Here is a 12,170-nt window from a genome sequence, read left to right as displayed (position 1 = left end):
TAGATAGATAGATAGATAGATAGATAGATAGATAGATAGATACACACACAAACAGAAAATTCAGCACTCACCATAGCAAGCTCACTTATCCTCACAACATCAATAAATCAATGATGGGGGTTTAGTTAGTGAATTGGCCAATGCACGGAAGCCTGCAAACACACAGAGTCTTAAAAATTAAAATCTGGCAACTGTATCACACATAGTATAACTGCAAATATGCCTACTAGGTTTAATGTGCACCTGCCACATACCTTATGGAGCAGCTGACACAGGTTTAGAACAATTGAGTTTACACAGGGGTGCATGAAAAAGCTTGTGGCCACAGTTAATAAGAGATAACCAAAGATTAACCCTGCAATATACAAACAAATATAGTGGGTTGCAGGCTTCCGTACATTAGCCAATTCACTAACTAAACCCCCATCATTTATTTAGTGATGTTGTGAGCATAAGTGAGCTTGCTATGGTGAGTGCTGAATTTTCTGTTTGCATACAGTATATTTAAGTAGGTGGCCATGGGCTACATGCACCCCACCCTGTGAGTGGTGAGTGCAGACATTGCACCCCGCTTCTGGGGTGACGAGTGCTGTGGTTTTATATTTGTTTGGAGTGCCCCCCCCCCCCCCCCCTCTCTCTCTCTATAAATATATATATATATATATATATATATTTCTTTATTTATTTTGAGAAAGAATATATATATTCTTCTACTACACTAAAGCTATGATTGAATAACCAATCCCAGCGTCTGCTGCAGTAACTTGCAATGTACGCTGGGAGTAGTTGGATAACAGTAGGATAACATTGCCTAGCAAAAATAATGGCATAGCTCTCTTGAAAAATAAGTTGAAAAATATTAGGAAAAAAATGAAAAGTTAATTCCTATGGCTGCTGACATCATTTATCGTTGACACATGGTACAGTGCCTGCAATGTACAGTACAGATAATTAAAAAGCAACCTGGATGACGAATAAGGAAAAGGCTGACAGTTTCAAGAGGCCCAAATGACATATGCACTGTTAAGCAGAGTAACTTCTGCTTTATCAAGAACATCCTTCCCTCATGCTACGACAGCTCTGCCCCCCACAATAATGGCAGTTACAGCATAAGTCTATCAAAGCATATGATTGTAAAGAAACGGTGAAAGGAAAAAACGTCTCAATGTTGAAAGACAACTGTAGTTCCCTTATTCTAGTCCCAGAGGTGAGAGTGTTACAGTGACACCTGTTTAATTAGTAGGATGTGTTTACTGAATACACAGCGGAACTCATGTGCAAGGAGTACTAACTTATTTCTTGTTTTCTTGTAATATACACACTTCTGTACTGTGCATGTGCACCAACATGTGTAAACTAGAGATGAGCGGGTTCGGTTCCTCGGAATCCGAACCCGCCCGAACTTCAGGTTTTTTTACACGGGGCCGAGCGATTCGGATCTTCCCGCCTTGCTTGGTTAACCCGAGCGCGCCCGAACGTCATCATCCCGCTGTCGGATTCTCGCGAGGCTCGTATTCTATCGCGAGACTTGGATTCTATATAAGGAGCCGCGCGTCGTCACCATTTTCACACGTGCATTGAGATTGATAGGGAGAGGACGTGGCTGGCGTCCTCTCCGTTTAGACTAGAGTACTAGAGAGAGACACAAATTTTGGGGAGCATATTATTAGGAGGAGTACTACTTGCTGCTGATAGTGTGACCAGTGACCACCAGTTTAATTAATCCGTTCTCTGCCTGAAAAAAAACGATACACAGTGTGACACAGTCACATACCATATCTGTGCTCAGCCCAGTGTGCTGCATCATATGTAATACTGTAAATCATTATCTGACTGTGCTGAGTGCTCACTGCTCACACAGCTTAATTGTGGGGGAGACTGGGGAGCAGTTATAGCAGGAGTACATATTTTAAGTACAGTGCACACTTTTGCTGCCAGAGTGCCACTGCCAGTGTGACTGACCAGTGACCACTGACCACCAGTATTGTGATTGTCTGCTGACCACCAGTATATTGTGATTGTCTGCCTGAAAAAGTTAAACACTCATCGTGTGGTGTTTTTATAAAGGCATTCTGCAGACAGTGTCCAGCAGGTCCGTCATTACATAATATATACCTGTCCGGCTGCAGTACTAGTGTGATATATATATTTTAATTTTATCTCATTATCATCCAGTCTATATTAGCAGCAGACACAGTACGGTAGTCCACGGCTGTAGCTACCTCTGTGTCGGCAGTCGCTGGTCCATCCATAATTGTATACCACCTACCCGTGTTTTTTTTTTTTTCTTTCTTCTTGATACATACTACTATAGTAGCTTACTGTAGCAGTCTGCGGTGCTGCTGAGCTGACAGTGTCCAGCAGGTCCGTCATCAGTCATTACATAATAAATATATATACCTGTCCGGCTGCAGTACTAGTGATATTATATATATATATATATATTAATTTCATCTCATTATCATCCAGTCTATATTAGCAGCAGACACAGTACGGTAGTCCACGGCTGTAGCTACCTCTGTGTCGGCAGTCGCTCGTCCATCCATATTTGTATACCACCTACCCGTGTTTTTTTTTTTTTCTATCTTCTTGATACTAGTAGCTTACTTTAGGAGTCTGCAGTGCTGAGTCTGACAGACAGTGTCCAGCAGGTCCGTCATTACATAATATATACCTGTCCGGCTGCAGTACTAGTGTGATATATACATATATTTTAATTTTATCTCATTATCATCCAGTCTATATTAGCAGCAGACACAGTACGGTAGTCCACGGCTGTAGCTACCTCTGTGTCGGCAGTCGCTCGTCCATCCATAATTGTATACCACCTACCCGTGGTTTTTTTTTTTTCTATCTTCTTGATACATACTACTATAGTAGCTTACTGTAGCAGTCTGCGGTGCTGCTGAGCTGACAGTGTCCAGCACCGCACGGGTAGGTGGTATACAATTATGGATGGACGAGCGACTGCCGACACAGAGGTAGCTACAGCCATGGACTACCGTACTGTGTCTGCTGCTAATATAGACTGGATGATAATGAGATAAAATTAAAATATATATATATATATCACACTAGTACTGCTGCCGGACAGGTATATATTATGTAATGACGGACCTGCTGGACACTGTCTGTCAGACTCAGCACTGCAGACTCCTAAAGTAAGCTACTAGTATCAAGAAGATAGAAAAAAAAAACACGGGTAGGTGGTATACAATTATGGATGGACGAGCGACTGCCGACACAGAGGTAGCTACAGCCGTGGACTACCGTACTGTGTCTGCTGCTAATATAGACTGGATGATAATGAGATAAAATTAAAATATATATATATATCACACTAGTACTGCAGCCGGAGAGGTATATATTATGTAATGACGGACCTGCTGGACACTGTCTGTCAGCACTGCAGACTCCTAAAGTAAGCTACTAGTATCAAGAAGATAGAAAAAAAAAAAAACCACGGGTAGGTGGTATACAATTATGGATGGACGAGCGACTGCCGACACAGAGGTAGCTACAGCCGTGGACTACCGTACTGTGTCTGCTGCTAATATAGACTGGATGATAATGAGATAAAGTTAAAATATATGTATATATCACACTAGTACTGCAGCCGGACAGGTATATATTATGTAATGACGGACCTGCTGGACACTGTCTGTCAGACTCAGCACTGCAGACTCCTAAAGTAAGCTACTAGTATCAAGAAGATAGAAAAAAAAAAAAACACGGGTAGGTGGTATACAATTATGGATGGACGAGCGACTGCCGACACAGAGGTAGCTACAGCCGTGGACTACCGTACTGTGTCTGCTGCTAATATAGACTGGATGATAATGAGATGAAATTAATATATATATATATAATATCACTAGTACTGCAGCCGGACAGGTATATATATTTATTATGTAATGACTGATGACGGACCTGCTGGACACTGTCAGCTCAGCAGCAGACACAGTACAGTGCGGTAGTTCACGGCTGTGGCTACCTCTGTGTCGGCACTCGGCAGCCCGTCCATAATTGTATATACCACCTAACCGTGGTTTTTTCTTCTTTCTTTATACATACATACTAGTTACGAGTATACTATCTCTTTATCAACCAGTCTATATTAGCAGCAGACACAGTACAGTGCGGTAGTTCACGGCTGTGGCTACCTCTGTGTCGGCACTCGGCAGCCCGTCCATAATTGTATATACCACCTAACCGTGGTTTTTTTTTCTTTCTTTATACATACATACTAGTTACGAGTATACTATCTCTTTATCAACCAGTCTATATTAGCAGCAGACACAGTACAGTGCGGTAGTTCATGGCTGTGGCTACCTCTGTGTCGGCACTCGGCAGCCCGTCCATAATTGTATATACCACCTAACCGTGGTTTTTTTTTCTTTCTTTATACATACATACTAGTTACGAGTATACTATCTCTTTATCAACCAGTCTATATATTAGCAGCAGACATAGTACAGTGCGGTAGTTCACGGCTGTGGCTACCTCTGTGTCGGCACTCGGCAGCCCGTCCATAATTGTATATACCACCTAACCGTGGTTTTTTTTTCTTTCTTTATACATACATACTAGTTACGAGTATACTATTTCTTTATCAACCAGTCTATATATTAGCAGCAGACACAGTACAGTGCGGTAGTTCACGGCTGTGGCTACCTCTGTGTCGGCACTCGGCAGCCCGTCCATAATTGTATATACCACCTAACCGTGTTTTTTTTTTCTTTCTTTATACATACATACTAGTTACGAGTATACTATCTCTTTATCAACCAGTCTATATATTAGCAGCAGACACAGTACAGTGCGGTAGTTCACGGCTGTGGCTACCTCTGTGTCGGCACTCGGCAGCCCGTCCATAATTGTATATACCACCTAACCGTGGTTTTTTTTTCTTTCTTTATACATACATACTAGTTACGAGTATACTATCTCTTTATCAACCAGTCTATATATTAGCAGCAGACACAGTACAGTGCGGTAGTTCACGGCTGTGGCTACCTCTGTGTCGGCACTCGGCAGCCCGTCCATAATTGTATATACCACCTAACCGTGGTTTTTTTTTCTTTCTTTATACATACATACTAGTTACGAGTATACTATCTCTTTATCAACCAGTCTATATATTAGCAGCAGACACAGTACAGTGCGGTAGTTCACGGCTGTGGCTACCTCTGTGTCGGCACTCGGCAGCCCGTCCATAATTGTATATACCACCTAACCGTGGTTTTTTTTTCTTTCTTTATACATACATACTAGTTACGAGTATACTATCTCTTTATCAACCAGTCTATATATTAGCAGCAGACACAGTACAGTGCGGTAGTTCACGGCTGTGGCTACCTCTGTGTCGGCACTCGGCAGCCCGTCCATAATTGTATATACCACCTAACCGTGGTTTTTTTTTCTTTCTTTATACATACATACTAGTTACGAGTATACTATCTCTTTATCAACCAGTCTATATATTAGCAGCAGACACAGTACAGTGCGGTAGTTCACGGCTGTGGCTACCTCTGTGTCGGCACTCGGCAGCCCGTCCATAATTGTATATACCACCTAACCGTGGTTTTTTTTTCTTTCTTTATACATACATACTAGTTACGAGTATACTATCTCTTTATCAACCAGTCTATATATTAGCAGCAGACACAGTACAGTGCGGTAGTTCACGGCTGTGGCTACCTCTGTGTCGGCACTCGGCAGCCCGTCCATAATTGTATATACCACCTAACCGTGGTTTTTTTTTCTTTCTTTATACATACATACTAGTTACGAGTATACTATCTCTTTATCAACCAGTCTATATATTAGCAGCAGACACAGTACAGTGCGGTAGTTCACGGCTGTGGCTACCTCTGTGTCGGCACTCGGCAGCCCGTCCATAATTGTATACTAGTATCCAATCCATCCATCTCCATTGTTTACCTGAGGTGCCTTTTAGTTGTGCCTATTAAAATATGGAGAACAAAAATGTTGAGGTTCCAAAATTAGGGAAAGATCAAGATCCACTTCCACCTCGTGCTGAAGCTGCTGCCACTAGTCATGGCCGAGACGATGAAATGCCAGCAACGTCGTCTGCCAAGGCCGATGCCCAATGGCATAGTACAGAGCATGTCAAAACCAAAACACCAAATATCAGTAAAAAAAGGACTCCGAAACCTAAAATAAAATTGTCGGAGGAGAAGCGTAAACTTGCCAATATGCCATTTACCACACGGAGTGGCAAGGAACGGCTGAGGCCCTGGCCTATGTTCATGGCTAGTGGTTCAGCTTCACATGAGGATGGAAGCACTCAGCCTCTCGCTAGAAAACTGAAAAGACTCAAGCTGGCAAAAGCACCGCAAAGAACTGTGCGTTCTTTGAAATCCCAAATCCACAAGGAGAGTCCAATTGTGTCGGTTGCGATGCCTGACCTTCCCAACACTGGACGTGAAGAGCATGCGCCTTCCACCATTTGCACGCCCCCTGCAAGTGCTGGAAGGAGCACCCGCAGTCCAGTTCCTGATAGTCAGATTGAAGATGTCAGTGTTGAAGTACACCAGGATGAGGAGGATATGGGTGTTGCTGGCGCTGGGGAGGAAATTGACCAGGAGGATTCTGATGGTGAGGTGGTTTGTTTAAGTCAGGCACCCGGGGAGACACCTGTTGTCCGTGGGAGGAATATGGCCGTTGACATGCCAGGTGAAAATACCAAAAAAATCAGCTCTTCGGTGTGGAGGTATTTCACCAGAAATGCGGACAACAGGTGTCAAGCCGTGTGTTCCCTTTGTCAAGCTGTAATAAGTAGGGGTAAGGACGTTAACCACCTCGGAACATCCTCCCTTATACGTCACCTGCAGCGCATTCATAATAAGTCAGTGACAAGTTCAAAAACTTTGGGTGACAGCGGAAGCAGTCCACTGACCAGTAAATCCCTTCCTCTTGTAACCAAGCTCACGCAAACCACCCCACCAACTCCCTCAGTGTCAATTTCCTCCTTCCCCAGGAATGCCAATAGTCCTGCAGGCCATGTCACTGGCAAGTCTGACGAGTCCTCTCCTGCCTGGGATTCCTCCGATGCATCCTTGCGTGTAACGCCTACTGCTGCTGGCGCTGCTGTTGTTGCCGCTGGGAGTCGATGGTCATCCCAGAGGGGAAGTCGTAAGCCCACTTGTACTACTTCCAGTAAGCAATTGACTGTTCAACAGTCCTTTGCGAGGAAGATGAAATATCACAGCAGTCATCCTACTGCAAAGCGGATAACTGAGTCCTTGACAACTATGTTGGTGTTAGACGTGCGTCCGGTATCCGCCGTTAGTTCACAGGGAACTAGACAATTTATTGAGGCAGTGTGCCCCCGTTACCAAATACCATCTAGGTTCCACTTCTCTAGGCAGGCGATACCGAGAATGTACACGGACGTCAGAAAAAGACTAACCAGTCTCCTAAAAAATGCAGTTGTACCCAATGTCCACTTAACCACGGACATGTGGACAAGTGGAGCAAGGCAGGGTCAGGACTATATGACTGTGACAGCCCACTGGGTAGATGTATGGACTCCCGCCGCAAGAACAGCAGCGGCGGCACCAGTAGCAGCATCTCGCAAACGCCAACTCTTTCCTAGGCAGGCTACGCTTTGTATCACCGCTTTCCAGAATACACACACAGCTGAAAACCTCTTACGGCAACTGAGGAAGATCATCGCGGAATGGCTTACCCCAATTGGACGCTCCTGTGGATTTGTGGCATCGGACAACGCCAGCAATATTGTGTGTGCATTAAATATGGGCAAATTCCAGCACGTCCCATGTTTTGCACATACCTTGAATTTGGTGGTGCAGAATTTTTTAAAAAACGACAGGGGCGTGCAAGAGATGCTGTCGGTGGCCAGAAAAATTGCGGGACACTTTCGGCGTACAGGCACCACGTACAGAAGACTGGAGCACCACCAAAAACTACTGAACCTGCCCTGCCATCATCTGAAGCAAGAAGTGGTAACGAGGTGGAATTCAACCCTCTATATGCTTCAGAGGTTGGAGGAGCAGCAAAAGGCCATTCAAGCCTATACAATTGAGCACGATATAGTAGGTGGAATGCACCTGTCTCAAGTGCAGTGGAGAATGATTTCAACGTTGTGCAAGGTTCTGATGCCCTTTGAACTTGCCACACGTGAAGTCAGTTCAGACACTGCCAGCCTGAGTCAGGTCATTCCCCTCATCAGGCTTTTGCAGAAGAAGCTGGAGGCATTGAAGAAGGAGCTAAAAGGGAGCGATTCCGCTAGGCATGTGGGACTTGTGGATGCAGCCCTTAATTCGCTTAACAAGGATTCACGGGTGGTCAATCTGTTGAAATCAGAGCACTACATTTTGGCCACCGTGCTCGATCCTAGATTTAAAGCCTACCTTGGATCTCTCTTTCCGGCAGACACAGGTCTGCTGGGGTTGAAAGACCTGCTGGTGACAAAATTGTCAAGTCAAGCGGAACGCGACCTGTCAACATCTCCTCCTTCACATTCTCCCGCAACTGGGGGTGCGAGGAAAAGGCTCAGAATTCCGAGCCCACCCGCTGGCGGTGATGCAGGGCAGTCTGGAGCGACTGCTGATGCTGACATCTGGTCCGGACTGAAGGACCTGACAACGATTACGGACATGTCGTCTACTGTCACTGCATATGATTCTCTCAACATTGATAGAATGGTGGAGGATTATATGAGTGACCGCATCCAAGTAGGCACGTCACACAGTCCGTACTTATACTGGCAGGAAAAAGAGGCAATTTGGAGGCCCTTGCACAAACTGGCTTTATTCTACCTAAGTTGCCCTCCCACAAGTGTGTACTCCGAAAGAGTGTTTAGTGCCGCCGCTCACCTTGTCAGCAATCGGCGTACGAGGTTACATCCAGAAAATGTGGAGAAGATGATGTTCATTAAAATTAATTATAATCAATTCCTCCGCGGAGACATTGACCAGCAGCAATTGCCTCCACAAAGTACACAGGGAGCTGAGATGGTGGATTCCAGTGGGGACGAATTGATAATCTGTGAGGAGGGGGATGTACACGGTGATATATCGGAGGGTGAAGATGAGGTGGACATCTTGCCTCTGTAGAGCCAGTTTGTGCAAGGAGAGATTAATTGCTTCTTTTTTGGGGGGGGTCCAAACCAACCCGTCATATCAGTCACAGTCGTGTGGCAGACCCTGTCACTGAAATGATGGGTTGGTTAAAGTGTGCATGTCCTGTTTTGTTTATACAACATAAGGGTGGGTGGGAGGGCCCAAGGACAATTCCATCTTGCACCTCTTTTTTCTTTTCTTTTTCTTTGCATCATGTGCTGATTGGGGAGGGTTTTTTTGGAAGGGACATCCTGCGTGACACTGCAGTGCCACTCCTAGATGGGCCCGGTGTTTGTGTCGGCCACTAGGGTCGCTAATCTTACTCACACAGTCAGCTACCTCATTGCGCCTCTTTTTTTCTTTGCGTCATGTGCTGTTTGGGGAGGGTTTTTTGGAAGGGACATCCTGCGTGACACTGCAGTGCCACTCCTAGATGGGCCCGGTGTTTGTGTCGGCCACTAGGGTCGCTAATCTTACTCACACAGCTACCTCATTGCGCCTCTTTTTTTCTTTGCGTCATGTGCTGTTTGGGGAGGGTTTTTTGGAAGGGACATCCTGCGTGACACTGCAGTGCCACTCCTAGATGGGCCCGGTGTTTGTGTCGGCCACTAGGGTCGCTAATCTTACTCACACAGCTACCTCATTGCGCCTCTTTTTTTCTTTGCGTCATGTGCTGTTTGGGGAGGGTTTTTTGGAAGGGACATCCTGCGTGACACTGCAGTGCCACTCCTAGATGGGCCCGGTGTTTGTGTCGGCCACTAGGGTCGCTAATCTTACTCACACAGCTACCTCATTGCACCTCTTTTTTTCTTTGCGTCATGTGCTGTTTGGGGAGGGTTTTTTGGAAGGGACATCCTGCGTGACACTGCAGTGCCACTCCTAGATGGGCCCGGTGTTTGTGTCGGCCACTAGGGTCGCTTATCTTACTCACACAGCGACCTCGGTGCAAATTTTAGGACTAAAAATAATATTGTGAGGTGTGAGGTATTCAGAATAGACTGAAAATGAGTGTAAATTATGGTTTTTGAGGTTAATAATACTTTGGGATCAAAATGACCCCCAAATTCTATAATTTAAGCTGTTTTTTAGTGTTTTTTGAAAAAAACACCCGAATCCAAAACACACCCGAATCCGACAAAAAAAATTCGGTGAGGTTTTGCCAAAACGCGTTCGAACCCAAAACACGGCCGCGGAACCGAACCCAAAACCAAAACACAAAACCCGAAAAATTTCAGGCGCTCATCTCTATTGTTTACCTGAGGTGCCTTTTAGTTGTGCCTATTAAAATATGGAGAACAAAAATGTTGAGGTTCCAAAAATAGGGAAAGATCAAGATCGACATCCACCTCGTGCTGAAGCTGCTGCCACTAGTCATGGCCGAGACGATGAAATGCCAGCAACGTCGTCTGCCAAGGCCGATGCCCAATGTCATAGTACAGAGCATGTAAAATCCAAAACACCAAATATCAGTAAAAAAAGGACTCCAAAATCTAAAATAAAATTGTCGGAGGAAAGCGTAAACTTGCCAATATGCCATTTACCACACGGAGTGGCAAGGAACGGCTGAGGCCCTGGCCTATGTTCATGGCTAGTGGTTCAGCTTCACATGAGGATGGAAGCACTCAGCCTCTCGCTAGAAAAATGAAAAGACTCAAGCTGGCAAAAGCACAGCAAAGAACTGTGCGTTCTTCGAAATCCCAAATCCACAAGGAGAGTCCAATTGTGTCGGTTGCGATGCCTGACCTTCCCAACACTGGACGAGAAGAGCATGCGCCTTCCACCATTTGCACGCCCCCTGCAAGTGCTGGAAGGAGCACCCACAGTCCAGTTTCTGATAGTCAGATTGAAGATGTCAGTGTTGAAGTACACCAGGATGAGGAGGATATGGGTGTTGCTGGCGCTGGGGAGGAAATTTACAAGGAGGATTCTGATGGTGAGGTGGTTTGTTTAAGTCAGGCACCCGGGGAGACACCTGTTGTCCGTGGGAGGAATATGGCCATTGACATGCCTGGTGAAAATACCAAAAAAATCAGCTCTTCGGTGTGGAAGTATTTCAACAGAAATGCGGACAACATTTGTCAAGCCGTGTGTTGCCTTTGTCAAGCTGTAATAAGTAGGGGTAAGGACGTTAACCACCTCGGAACATCCTCCCTTATACGTCACCTGCAGCGCATTCATAATAAGTCAGTGACAAGTTCAAAAACTTTGGGCGACAGCGGAAGCAGTCCACTGACCAGTAAATCCCTTCCTCTTGTAACCAAGCTCACGCAAACCACCCCACCAACTCCCTCAGTGTCAATTTCCTCCTTCCCCAGGAATGCCAATAGTCCTGCAGGCCATGTCACTGGCAATTCTGACGAGTCCTCTCCTGCCTGGGATTCCTTCGATGCATCCTTGCGTGTAACGCCTACTGCTGCTGGCGCTGCTGTTGTTGCTGCTGGGAGTCGATGGTCATCCCAGAGGGGAAGTCGTAAGCCCACTTTTACTACTTCCACCAAGCAATTGACTGTCCAACAGTCCTTTGCGAGGAAGATGAAATATCACAGCAGTCATCCTGTTGCAAAGCGGATAACTGAGGCCTTGACAACTATGTTGGTGTTAGACGTGCATCCGGTATCCGCCGTTAGTTCACAGGGAACTAGACAATTTCTTGAGGTAGTGTGCCCCCGTTACCAAATACCATCTAGGTTCCACTTCTCTAGGCAGGCGATACCGAGAATGTACACGGACGTCAGAAAAAGACTCACCAGTGTCCTAAAAAATGCAGTTGTACCCAATGTCCACTTAACCACGGACATGTGGACAAGTGGAGCAGGGCAGGGTCAGGACTATATGACTGTGACAGCCCACTGGGTAGATGTATGGACTCCCGCCGCTAGAACAGCAGCGGCGGCACCAGTAGCAGCATCTCGCAAACGCCAACTCTTTCCTAGGCAGGCTATGCTTTGTATCACCGGTTTCCAGAATACGCACACAGCTGAAAACCTCTTACGGCAACTGAGGAAGATCATCGTGGAATGGCTTACCCCAATTGGACTCTCCTGTGGATTTGTGGCATCG

The sequence above is a fragment of the Pseudophryne corroboree genome, chromosome 6 (assembly GCF_028390025.1).
Source record: "Pseudophryne corroboree isolate aPseCor3 chromosome 6, aPseCor3.hap2, whole genome shotgun sequence".
Lineage (NCBI taxonomy): Eukaryota > Metazoa > Chordata > Amphibia > Anura > Myobatrachidae > Pseudophryne > Pseudophryne corroboree.
Note: the sequence above shows the minus strand (reverse complement) of the source record.